Source organism: Ostrea edulis, chromosome 7 (assembly GCF_947568905.1).
Source record: "Ostrea edulis chromosome 7, xbOstEdul1.1, whole genome shotgun sequence".
NCBI lineage: Eukaryota > Metazoa > Mollusca > Bivalvia > Ostreida > Ostreidae > Ostrea > Ostrea edulis.
Window position 1 is genome coordinate 50,630,365 of NC_079170.1, and position 14,345 is coordinate 50,644,709.

A 14,345-nucleotide genomic window follows, 5' to 3' on the forward strand; every position below is an offset into this window, starting at 1 on the left:
AGCTACAGGCTGCTCAAAAGGCAGGCTCTGCTCTGGTACTGAACTAGGGACCCAGGGACTCCCCTGGCTAATAGTCCCTACTGGCTGACTGACAGTGACCTTGACCTGTTGTGGTTTAGTAGCTGACTGAGGCTTGTCAGACCTCAGCATTCCCGCAAGCATTTGAGTAAGCTCGCCTAACTGAGTGCCCATATTAGTTTCCATGGAACCCATTTGAGAGGTCACATCAGTTCTCAAAGTTCCCATCTGAGATGTAACATTGGCTTCTAATGAGCCTATATCTCCACGCAGAGCTCCAACATCCTGACCAAGGCTGTCTACCCTGCTGTTTACCGCACCAAGGTCAACCTGAACTTAGGTAATATTCCCTCGAATTTGACCCATTTCCCCTTGAATGCGGTCAACGACCCCCTCCAGGATAGTCTGTCGTTCCCGGAGCAGGGAATAAAATTGCTGGAAACCGGGCGTCTCCCCAGACCCATCAAAATCAGCTCCCCGTGTAAGCGACATGTCTCCGCCCCCATATCGGGTGACATTATCGGGGGCACCCTCCCCCTGGGGCATCGGTGTGCTACACACACCCGGAGCAAACCTCACGCTTCCGGAAGGTGGGACTTCCCGCGGACTGCGCCCTCCTGGGGTACTCCCCAGACCCTCTTGGTCATTTCCCCCAACTCGAGCGTCCCAGTCCCCACTAGGCCTCAGAGTCCCCCTCCCCAAACCAAAGGAACTGAAATCTCGGTCGATGTAGCCCGGCAACCACAAAACGGCAAAATATAAATTTACATGCAGCGGCTAATCCGCTTAACAACAAACACAAGTACTAAACGTATGTACAAAATTAAATACAAATAAATGATACTGTCCTACATCTCGGAAATTCAAGATGGCGACGGGCACTACCACGTGCAGGCTAGGTTTGACCCCGCTGTTAAACTAAACTACCTTGCTCGCAGCGCCAATATAGCGTTTCTCTACATTAACTTAAACCCAAGTGCGGTGATGGCGGAACAGAGAAACACTATGGTAAAATAATCCCCATTTATTCCAGTGCCCGCAATTACAATATACAATACAATAGTAAGTTGACAGAAACACGTCTGTCCTAGTCGACAGTTAAGGAAAGTCCGTGCTTTTACGTATCCGGTTTTAAATTTTAAACACCGACTAGAAAGTTCCAGTTATAACTTCTTTGTCCGATGTTTGTAGTTTACGAAAACTGTACGAGTCAAATTTAGCATTCAAATGTGAATCTTAGATATATTTACCATGAATTATTATAGTATCAAGTCCGCACTAGTTCCAATGGTACAAAGCAATGTAATATCTACATTGATCTCTAAAAGGCTCATAGCTTGCAATCTAAGCCTGAACAAGTTAAAAATCATACATAGGCGTGACCCTGACAGTGGAATTCAAACTGTTTTTAGTGAGTTTGTGTTTGGTTCAAAGAAACCCAGAATTATAAATCCTCAGAAAATCATCAGCAAAGCTGTTGAATATTTGAACTCTTCTTCACAAGTACTTTCAAGAAACAAAATTATTTGTACATGAGCTGTAGTTGCTAGAATCTACACATATGTTACACTATATTCATTTTTTCTATAAGTATGAGATAACATGTAGGTATTTTTATGTATGATATGATTGATAGCCAAACAAAAAAAGAATAACACACACATCCAAAAAATTGTGAGAAAAAGGAAGGGGTGGGGGAGCCCCCCCCCCCCCACCCCCATTTTTGTGTTCTAATTGTCTGGTAGGACACAATTTTCAGTATGTTTTACACACATATATATATATTGTCATATTCTGTTAATCTTGATTTTAAGACTGTATTTGCTGTTACAATTTACTATTTTCAAAGTGTGCAAAGAATAATTGTAAAACTTAAATTTAAAAATGGGGGTTTACGTACTTAAGAGACCATTTTGCGAAATATCTCTGGTCAACTACGGTAAAATATGTTTTTTTGTTAACCTTAGATATAATGCTACATATTTTTAAAGAAAAACTGGTATGTAAACAATTTAGATTTTGAGAATTTTTCAAAATTGCGATATTCTGTGATTTTTTTCTGAAGGATGTGAGCAGATTAAACAGCAATTGTGTATGTTTTCAATTGAATATCTTTAAAAATTCTCTCAGTAAATGAGTAGCTATTGGTTTTTATATATTATAGCTTAATATGATGTGCTTTGGTGCATATTTTTAATTAAACATGAGATCATGCATTCTTGTGTTAAAATTTGGCTTTTGCATTTGGGGGTATATGTGCTCTGTAGCACGTAGTATAAAAATAAACCCGCAAAGGTATGTCTAATATGGGTGTTTTAGTTAGTTTATGAGTTGTTAAAGTTATTTAAATGAAAAAAAAATTGATTGACAGAAATTTCTAATAGTATTTACCTACCTTAACAGACAAGAGAGAGCGAGGAGCTGTACACGTCACAGCAGGTGTGTGATCAGTGTACTACGTAATCGGAGGTGGCAGGGCAATTCGTGCCTAGCACCTCCAGGACCACTACAATACCAATCACGTCCGTCCCTTTTACGTTATTGGTAATTTTAAAAACCCTACAGAACTGCATAATTTTAAAAAGTTGAATGCTGTGAATTTTTTAAAAGAGCAGACATTCAACTGCTGCAGTTATCAAATATTTCGATGAAAGGGATATTTAAAAGTGTCTATTGAATATGCCAATCCCGTAACATATAATAAGTGTATCAACGTTTTTCAAAGGCAGATAATGAAAGCGGGTATTCAGCAAGTAAACAGCAGACAACTACGTCACGAATAAATGAGCACTTCTTTAATATTCATTAAAAATACCCGTTTTAACTGCATTTCTATTATCATTTTGAAATTGTATTATTTCTTATAAACAGATATACATTGTAAGTCACGACAATCTTCCACTACATTTCAAAGTATGTTTTACAGTTTGTCGTCTATAGAAATATAATCGACAACCACGTGGTGTGGGTCTAATAACAAAGCTACATCTGTACATTCTAGTTCAAAGCATTATACCTATCTATTTTTTGCCATGTTTATTCTTGTGACTAGGAGAGGAGGGATTATCCCAACAATTTAAGATCAATTCTATGTAAATATCAAAGAAATCAGATATGGTCTGGCCACTCAATGTCACAGATTTCTTTGATTTTCACAGTATTAACTTTACTTGCACCATCTTACATAATTTTAACCCCACCACCAAATTTCTACCATCCGTTGCCATGGAAACCGACAGCAGTCTATGAGGGCTAATTGAACTGCAAAATTCAGCCCGTTTTACCCATGTTTTTTTCCTTGTGGTATATAAAAAATTAAAAAAGACAACTAATTTTCTCCATAAATCTTGATTCCCCATAAAATTCACTCCTTATTTATAATATCTATATCCACCTATGGTAAAGAGTGTGTTACTGACCGCTGTACCAATGTATTATAATTTGGCACTTTGCCAAAAAGTGATTTTTTGTTGGATTTCATTGATGAATTTAGATAATTTGGAAAATACATACAGCATAATCAACTGCTATCAAAGGATGTCCATATTAAAGACTCTTAATATATATAAAAAGTTAAATGTGAAACGTAGTGCAATTGATCTGTAGTAGCATGAAAACTGTAGATTTGGGCATTTTGCCAAAAAGTGATTTTTTGTTGGATTTCGTTGATGAATTTAGATAATTTGGAAAATACATACAGCATAATCAACTTTAATTAAAGGATGTCCATATCAACGACTCTTAATATATATAAAAAGATTAATGGTGAAACGTAGTGCAATAGATCTATTGTAGCACGAAAACTGTAGAATTGGGCATTTTGCCAAAAAGTGATTTTTTGTTGGATTTCGTTGATGAATTTAGATAATTTGGAAAACACATACAGCATAATCAACTGCCATCAAAGTATGTCCATATCAAAGACTCTTAATATATATAAAAAGATTAATGGTGAAACATAGTGCCCTTACAAACAAAGATACATTGCTGGATCTAGTAAGTGCTCTACCAAGCCCCTATCTTTGCTCCTCACGAAAATGTTAACAGCTGTGAAGGAGAAACTTCAAACTTACTGTGCGACTACATATGCCAGAAGTGGTGTTAATCAAATGTGGATTCTAAAAAATTCTAAAGAACTTTTAGTAAACTTGAAATCACAGAATTTTTCCCAAATCAATAGCATTAAAACCTATGACTTTTCAACACTATACACGACCTTTCCTCACGATAAATTAAAGACTAGACTTTTTGACATCATAGACAGTTGCTTCTTCAACAAAAACGGAAAACGGAAATATTCATATCTAGTGATCAGTCATTCAAAAACCTACTTTGTTAAACACCACTCTGATTCCACGTACAAGTACTCTGAAGTTGAAATAAAAAATATGCTAGAGTTCCTCATTGACAATATCTTCGTGGTCTTTGGTGATCAGGTCTTCCAACAGTCTGTTGGAATTCCCATGGGCACGAATTGTGCTCCTTTGTTAGCTGACCTGTTTTTATATTCATATGAAGCAGAATTTATTCAAAAACTTCTACGTGAGAAGAAAAAATCTCTCGCTGTGACCTTCAATTCGACTTTTAGATATATCGATGACGTTTTGTCTATTAACAATGATAGCTTTCATTCATATGTCGATTTGATATATCCCTGTGAGCTCGAAATAAAGGACACCACAGAGTCGTCCACTTCTGCTTCATACTTAGATATTTTATTGAAAGTAGACATTAACGGCAAACTGACAACTCAACTGTATGACAAACGGGATGATTTCAGCTTCTCCATCGTCAACTTCCCACATTTATGTAGCAATATTCCATTACCACCTACATATGGTGTTTATATATCTCAACTGATTCGATATGCAAGAGCTTGTTCTGGGTATAGTCAGTTTTTAAATCGGGGTAAGCTACTGACAAACAAGTTGATGGTACAGGGATTTCAACAGTCTCGATTGAAGTCAGCATTTCGCAAATTCTATGGTCGTTATGACGATCTAGTTCGTCAATACAACCATTGGGTCAAATGCTGTCTGACGTGTTTCATACCGATTGTTAAGCCGTTCTTGGCACACTGATTTGACTGCGGATAACTCCGTTTACCTGATCAGGATATGGGGCTCACTGCGGATGTGACCGGTCAACAGGGGATGCTTACTCCTCCTAGGCACCTGATCCCACCTCTGGTGTGTCCAGGGGTCCGTGTTTGCCCAATTATCTATTTTGTATTGCTTGTGGGAGTTATGAGATTGATCACTGTTCGTTATCTTCACTTTGCATGTAGTAGCATGAAAACTGTAGATTTGGACATTTCGCCAAAAAGTGATTTTTTGTTGGATTTCGTTGATGAATTTAGATAATTTGGAAAATACATACAGCATAATCAGCTGTCATCAAAGGATGCCCATATCAAAGACTCTTAATGTATATAAAAAGATTAATGGTGAAACGTAGTACAATTGATCTATTGTAGTACGAAAACTGTAGATTTGGGCATTTTGCCAAAAATTCATACTAATGACAAATAATACAACCTACACCATTTTCAGTCAAAATGAACAATATGAGCAATTGATATTTCAAAAATAAGCATGGCGAAGTTTAACATATTAATAAAAATTAGTTAGAGTGATTAAAAAAAACATGTAAACATAAACTGTAATCCAGTAGTCCCCCCCTCCCCAAACACCAAGTAGATTTTGCAATCATTTCCATATACGAGCTATATTACATGTACTGTATTGCCATGTAAACTATTATCAATAACTATAAAAAAGTCTTCTCAAGATATTGGGCAGATACCAATAAATTGTTCATTGTACTGTCTTGTATTTGCTGACCTTTGACCTGGAAATCATTAGGGTCATCTACTATTTATAACCAACCAACATATGAAATATCATAATTGAACAACAGGCTCAATATATTGGGGGACACCATTGCATAGAGTACTAGCTACATTGCACCTAGCCATTTTTAATTGATTGATTTATTGATATTTTCCGCCACACTGAACAATTGTTCAGTTATCTCGTGGTGCCCAGTGTTTATTGGTGAAAGTGAGAACCCAGATACAATGTACCTGAGAAGAGACCACCGACCTTCCGAAAGTAAACTGGGAAACTTTCTCACTTACCGGCGCGAGCGGGATTCGAACCAGCGCCGACAGAGGCTGTGTGATTTTGAGCACTATGCTCCAACCACTCGGCCACGGAGGCCCCTGCCATTTTTAATCTTTTGACCTGAAAATCAATGGGGGTCATATACTACCAGTGACCAACCCCTGTATGAAATATCACTATCAATCAAAGGGTTCTGAAGAAACTGGTCAGACATCAATTGTACAGAGTATTGTATTGCACCTGGTGACCAATGCACCAGAAAATCAATAGGTGTCATTTTCTACTGCAGAAACCGCATGAAACTTTAAAATTTATTGAAGTTTGTTCAGTGTTACTGTAACCTATGTTGACATACCAGTAATTAGTAAATTTATAGTATTAACACAGAACAACTCATTTTTACAAAGTTGTTTATTCAACAAACATGGATCACAATGTTATCCAAACAACACAATCATCTTTTTAAAAAAATCATTATAATAGTGATTTTCCTTCAACTGTTCAGTAATGAATCCTTATTCAGTAGGCTCACATAACACACGTGCAGGTTAATTTTGCAATGTTTCAGTTACATTAGTCTTCTGACACCAAAACTTGATCTTAACAAAGTCATGGTGTGTCCTTAGAAGAATAGACTACCAGTTTACTGAATCAGGATGGACTTGTGTCGTGAAGTGTGTTCATTGACTGTAAAACTCGCAGGTTTTTTTTCCATTCTCAAGAGCTCTCCTTTGTCTTCTATATCATATAAGTGTCATGGAATGCATCTTCTGCTCTTCAAGTTCTAAAAAAAATGTGTTGAACAAATATTGAAACGTTCATCTTATTTTTCACATTTTCATACAGTACATACCTAATTCAATTTGATTAAACTAAATTTACATGTACAAGATCATTCATGATGCTAGAATAGTAATTTTAAAACTTAATTAATTACTTAATTGATAGATTATCATCCCCGCCCGCCCCTCAAAAATCATCTGTGAAAAAAGCATAGATTTATATATCTGGCATTAAATTATGCACGTCTGTTGAGAAAAACTCGTTTGTCATTAATATATTTCTCAGAAAATAAAAATTTTAAAAAATAAAATCCTCCCACCTGCCCCATACTCTTTGATGACCCTGGATGATAATCTTACTAATCAAGTTGAATTGGCCTAAAGGATGTTATGTTTTGATAAAGTTTGTATACATGTGTTTATGCTGTATTGAAGAACTATTAATAGTGTTAATACTCATAAATTAACAAGAGTTCCACAGACCTTATTGATTACCTGAGTATTAATCAAATTTCAAAAAATTCAAAGTATCACTATAGCTCTAAGGGCTATAAAATCCATGTTATACACTATATGACTCTTTTGGACCCACATTCACAACCCTGTTTTCGAAATTCGCAATTTTGGTACCCCTTTCTGCTTTTCCTTCATAAGCATTCAGCTTTATCTAAGGTAGTTCCACCTTCCTGTGACATCATAAGATTTTGCGAAGTCAATGATTTAATAAGATTTATGCATAACATGAACATAAATTGTGTTCGAGTCTTTTTCAATAGTTATTGTAAAAAATCTTGTATAACTATAAAATATTTCAAACGTATATGAATAATCAATGAGCTACATTTTTCACAATGCTATATGAGTTATTTCCCCCTGATTACAGGGAGCGCGCAGCACATTGCTGTCCTCGTTTGATGGTGTCAAGTAAGGAATAAATAGAAAATTTGCAATTTCTGATTGCAATCAATTGCCAGTTAAGGAAAGTGTAATGACTTGAAAATAGTATAACTGAACAAAATGTCTTAGTCACTGATTACATGTATGTGGCCCTTGTTGCTAAATGTACACCAGATGCCAATAAACAAAGCATGTTAATTATCTCAAATTGGCATCTATAGTGTAAAATTTTCGTTAAAATATTTTTTTTTTGCATGTGATTCAATATTTTGAAAGTTAAATTTTGTGTACATCAACTTACAGCTCTTCTTGCACTTAAATTACTCAAATGAGCACAAAAACAATCAGCAGGCACATAACAACATTTGAACAATGGATCTGCCCCGTTTTATTATTACAAAGTTGGTTACTTTTTACGTGCAGATATAGTTCTATAGATTGGCTGTTCCCCCATCTTTTTTTTAAAAAACAATTATTGTCATGAATGTTAAAAGTTAACAGATGAATGGAACTGAAAGATTAACCCTTGCCACTTTCCTTCTTCAGCTTTGGATTAAAAAATTAATTTAACTTGTCATGAATTTTCAGGCAATATTATGAAGTCACCCCCCCCCCCCCCCCCCCTATCACATGTATGCTTTCATTGTGCTCTTAATTCTAGGTGTCTCTTGTTTTAAAAACAGACTACTACTGAAATCCTCAGTATTAATTGCATAATTTGGACACAAATAAATGTCAAATACACTTATAACCTCCCCCCTCCTCCCCAACTCGACAATTTGACGAAGTGTATATCTTAAAACGTTTTCTTCATAAAATTGAAGAAATCAAACCCTGGTTCTAAAACAAAATTGTCAATTTTGGTATAGAGGATTTTAAAAAGTACCGTCAACCCAGAGTCCTTAGATTTACAATCTATGTTCCCCTTGTCCCAAAGATGCTTAAAAGAAATTTAAAAAGAATTGGAAGGGTGGTTATCAAGAAAAAATATTAATGTTCAATTAACGTCTTATGATGACTGACGCAGACAAATAGCAATATGTAGGTCACTTGAGTGATTCTCAACATTGACCTAATTAGAATTAATCAATTTTACAAATGATACACATGTGTACATATATATGTGCATCATTGGCAACAAAACAACTAGTCTTTTTGAGTATGCTAAGTGAAGTATAATTTTTTTAGGAAGTTGTGATGAAAACGTTTCAAGTCATCATGTCGCATAAAAAATGGATGGTCTCATGTGATTATTCTAGAGAATTCAGTTTCCATGCAGGCTCTAACCAAGAAACTAAACCCAATGTACCACATTCCCCACATCTATTAATTTGTTTTAGGATTTCTAATACTGGGATTCAAATTTGAATTTCTTATGCACTCAATGTGTATGTATTAATGCTGAATACTTACCTCCTCAAAGTCAGCAACTTGGTCAACTTCACCTTTAGGTTATTTGCACAGCATGATGCTCATATATTCTCTTTAGAGAAGTCGAGAGGCATAGCCTTCATCGACTTCTCTTCGCAAGCATTCATATTTTGATTCTGGAAAACGTGTAAATGCCGGAGTCGGTGACGGTTTATGCTTCGACCGACGTTTCGACTCAGATGTGCCTGGATTTACGCAATAAACAACTTGTTTTCAAACATTTAGCAGTAATGGACAAAACCGTCACAAGGAAATCAACACGTACTTGCTTTTAATCCATTTTCAACATGCCCCCTGTCCCGGGTTTACATTAACTGGTCTTGGGAGTTGTCAAAATAGGGGACCAGTTAAGAGAAAGTAAACTGAGCGATGACATTTGAAAACAGCTAGTTATCAGAATTTCATTCTGTCTAAATTGTTTCTAAGAATACAACACTTCTATCAGGTTTGTCGTTTATCGCGAAGATTGTTTATCGTAAGTGAATTTTTTGTTGATCAGTTCTGCGGGGAACATCGTTTATCGTGTTTTGGGGTTTATCGTGAAGATCGTTTATCGTGTTTTAAGTTCATCAGGTTAATCGTGAAAATCATTTATCCTATCGTATTGTGCGTGTATCTTGTCCTATCGTGCGTGTATTGTGTGCTATAGTTTATAATGTCAAGAAACGTTGCGGGCACTCAGCAAGTAAACAACAGACAACTTCGTCACGACTCTAGGAGCACTTCCTTAATAGGGTTTTTATTGTAATGATTCCGGATATTTGAGGTACGACCATGCAGAGTTCTCAATTAGTCACTTTACATCACGTGATCTCATTTGTGTATAAATACTGAGACTCCGCAGTCGTCTGTGTCATTCTGATAGAAGACCCAGTCAAGTAGAGAGGACGAGAGCATGTGTACTAATAAAGTATTCATGGTAAACAATCCCTCGCCTGTTCTTACAGTTAGAGAGTGAATTTGGAAGGCCATCAGAAGTCTGGCCTGCCACGAAGAGGTTGACCTCCAGTAAAGAGGCTAGCCATTGATAGTTCGTTTTTGGTGTCGTCCGCATTGGCTGAACAGACCGTCGTCCAGGCCGCTATACTCATTGTCCGTCCTGAATAAGGCATCCTACAGTGAGTGTAGTGGTTGAAGGTCTACCACATATACTTTCCGTCCTGAATAAGGCGTTCTATCGTATATGGGGTAATCCGAGGGCGACTGGGCTCTAGATCTACATTTTGTTAATTAGCACTACCACTTATCGTTGCTTGCCTCTGATTGATATAGTGATTCTCTGTTTGATTATTATTAACCTAGATAAGGTTAGGACATATTTGTATATTTTGGCAGTCCACTAAAATCATACCAATTAGTTTAAATTAGTTATTGCTGAATACCCCAAACCCTGGAATTGACCAGGTACGATCCCAGAATTTAATGTAAATACGTTACATTACCACGATTTTTATTGCATGTAAATTTATATGAAAATGTAGTGTTTTAAATCGTGCTGGTATTATTTTGTTGATATAAAGCGTGCTTTAGTGATTATTTTGTATCGAAAGTGCAAAAAGCTAGATATGCATATTCTCGTTGGATATTTTCGCGCCGTTAGTTTGTGACGTCATACGTGGTGAAGCGAGAAAGAATGATAACATTTAAACAAGTTGTGAACAGCCCATACAGCAGGCTATTAATACAAATTGGAGAGACTCAACAATTACAAGTTCCATTATATTATGTTGTACAATATATAACTGTAATAATCAGCACAAAAAAGAAGAGTTTCTTTACTTTTACCAACGAGGCAAGTCAGAGAAATTTTGTGAACTTAGAACTAAACTTACAAATACTTCAAACCAACAGAAAACCGCCTTTAATGACGAACTTACATATTGCATTCTAACCCATTTAATTCATGATTTCAACATTTCTGTTAACAAATTAATAGGCTCATTTTCCTTCAGACTGAACATAATCAGAGACTGACTTTGAGAACTCTTAGGCCTATATTGAGGCAATCATCAAATTCGCCGCGGGTCTGGCAACCACAGTAATTTCTGTGTAGCATGCACTTTATATATATATATATATATATATATATATATATATATATATACAGTGGAGCCTCGATAATCCGGACGCCATTAATCCGGACGCTTCGCTTTCCGGACGATTTTTCTAGGAAACGGAATTTTGAATCATTAATCCGGAAATTCGCGTTCCGGATCCGGACGGTCATTTTATACTACAAAACGTTAAATTGCATTGAGAATATTGTACTGTTAATCCGGACAGTATTTTTTTGAGGGAAGGTCTTTGTCGGACAATTTTGGCAAGGCGTAAATCATAAAGAAAACAAGCCCAACTGTCTAATTGAAGCGATTACCTGTACCCTGTCAACACCTCCCTTTCATTAGGTGTCGTGTGATGCTATGTCAGTTAGATATATAAGAACGTGCCGATCGAGACATTGCATTGCCAATATTTGCACATAAGATCTGTATTGCGTGTAGTGTTGAATTTTGTAAATAAATCTGTAGCATATTATTTGATAGTCGTGATCAATAGCCTAATAGTATTAATAAATTAAACATCATGCCGTAATGATATACTGCTCCACATATCAGTTGTACTGATTCGTAAATTGATCTAGGCTTATTGAAATCTAAAGAGTGTAGATTATACTTCTAGATTCTGAATTTTATACTGTTAATTGGCGTTAAATATACATGTATGTTCATGCACATGTATATGTAGTAAGTTTTAATGTTTAGAATATCACGCATGTAGAATGTACCTGTGTACGATTGATTCTTGTTACGATGTTGTAGAGCTTTATTGCTTTCAAATTTTTTAACTTTGGGTAGAAGTGAGAAAATTAAGATTTTAAGGAAAATTACAATTCAATTTTGTATGTACCCGTAATGTTGGTTTCACCCGAGTTGTGTTCCGTTATTATCGCTTCATGAAAATAATAGGTGCGCGTGGCTAGATCAAAGCAGTAGTAGGTCTTAATATTACGAGCTTAAATGATTTTGTTCTCCCGATATTGGCTTGGATAATTATAGAATAAGAAATATAAACTCTGGCAGATGGAATTTTGGTTATAGAATGTTGTCAACTGACATGATAAACACGAAATTCTTAAATCAACCGTGGACAATAAAGATTGTTTTAACATACTGTCGAACCCATGAATCATGACAGATGGAATTCACCGGCCTCTTTAAGAATTAAAAGTGTGATGAAATGTTTAAAGTGTAAATGATTATGTTAGTTACTAATGATTTATTTATAGTTACATATAGAGCTTCATTATTTGTTATAGTGCTAATATACATGTACAATGTAAGCATAGGCATAATACACTGCACACGTATATTCAAATTTTAGTGCTTTGAAATGCATGTAAATGTTAACATTTTCATAATTTATTTACTAATGCAAATGGTTAAATCCAATGATAGATTGTGTTTAATTCACTACGCATCAATAAAGTAAGCATATTGGTTACTTATGTAAAGATAGAAAACATGCGATTCAATTATCCGGACGCTTCATTTATCCGGACGATTTTGCTGGGAACCAAAGTGTCCGGATTAACGAGGCTCCACTGTTGTATATATATATATATATATATATATATATATATATATATATATGCACATTTGATTTCACATGCAACGATATATTGATTTACTGCCCCCCCCCTTCCCCATGCTTGAAGTTTTGAGTATTGACACCATCTACAACTACCCCCCCCCCCCAATTAAAATAGTTCAATTCAAAATAGTCGAGTAAAAAAAATTGCAATGGATGAGAGCCCCCCCCCCCTCCTCCCCATTGTTTTTTTTTATAGTTGTGAGTAGGACGAATTATAAGGTATAGGTTATGACTATTGGCCCCATGTATTAAATGACAAATTCCCCTCTCTCTCCCTCTTATACACATTATACGATTTGAGAAGTCGATAGATTTTCTGATTAGTAATTTGGAAATCCGATAGCTCCCCCCCCCCTGAAAAAAGGTCATAAATTGAATCGAAATCGGTAAATCGGCTGTTTCCTTCGACACGTTGTAGGTTAATGCATCAATTTAATTAAAAGTAGATCTTCTATACCTTCTCCATTGTAACGTTTAGAGAAGAACTGATTTTAATCAGATTGGCTAGCCTAATGCATGTTACACTCTACATGTACAGACCTATGCTTGAAATAGGGCCTATAATATTATGATCTACAAGGGAACACTAAATGTTTGCGAACGAAAAGTGTCTTTCTATGATAAGATATATATTTACCAAAGCGTCCCACCCTTTCTGTGACCGGGATCTCCGTTCGAGTCCGTCAATGTCGTTGTAATAATATTGATATGTGCTGACGGAATTTCTCTTAGATTTGGCACAACGACAGGTTAAAACATGCATGGCTGAATCTTAAATACTAACGGGATGTCATCGATATCGGAAGAATAATCTATTCACACACACATACATGATCATACATAGCTGTTGTAGCAATTGACACGTATGACGTCATGACGTATCGCGTGACTAGATAGCTCATTAGTGACGATTTGTGAAGCGGAAGCTTTGAATATGTGCAGATAAAAGCATGTTTGTATCAATTATTGGGAGTAATCAAACAATATAACAGCAGAAACGTGCTTTATCAAGGTTACTCCTGCTGATTTTAATTACTTTAAAAACCGTGGTAAAAAAAACCTTTAATCTTCATTATAAAAATACCCGTCTTAACTGTAACATTTCTGTTATTAGTTTGAAGTATTATTTCTTATAAACAAATGTGCATTGTAAAATACGACAGGCATCCATATCATTTCCAACTATACTTTTACAGCTTGCTGTCTATAGAAATATAGCCGGCAATCACGTGATGTAGGTCCAATAACAGATCTATAAATATACGTTCTAATCCAAAATACCTATCTAATTTTGCCATGTTTGTATGATCAGGATAAGAGGGTAAGAGGGATCATCCCCATAATTTTATAAATGGTACTCTCTCTCTCTCTCTCTCTCTCTCTCTCTCTCTCTCTCTCTCCGTATACAATACATGTATATGTAATGTTGTATTTTCTCATA

General features: G+C 35.8%; 1 protein-coding gene across 1 annotated transcript in view; it reads left to right on the forward strand.

Moving 5' to 3' along the window:
• LOC125657662 (prion-like-(Q/N-rich) domain-bearing protein 25) overlaps positions 1 to 14,345 on the forward strand; it is an 83,970-nt gene that overhangs the window by 18,142 nt on the left and 51,483 nt on the right. The window lies entirely within an intron of this gene.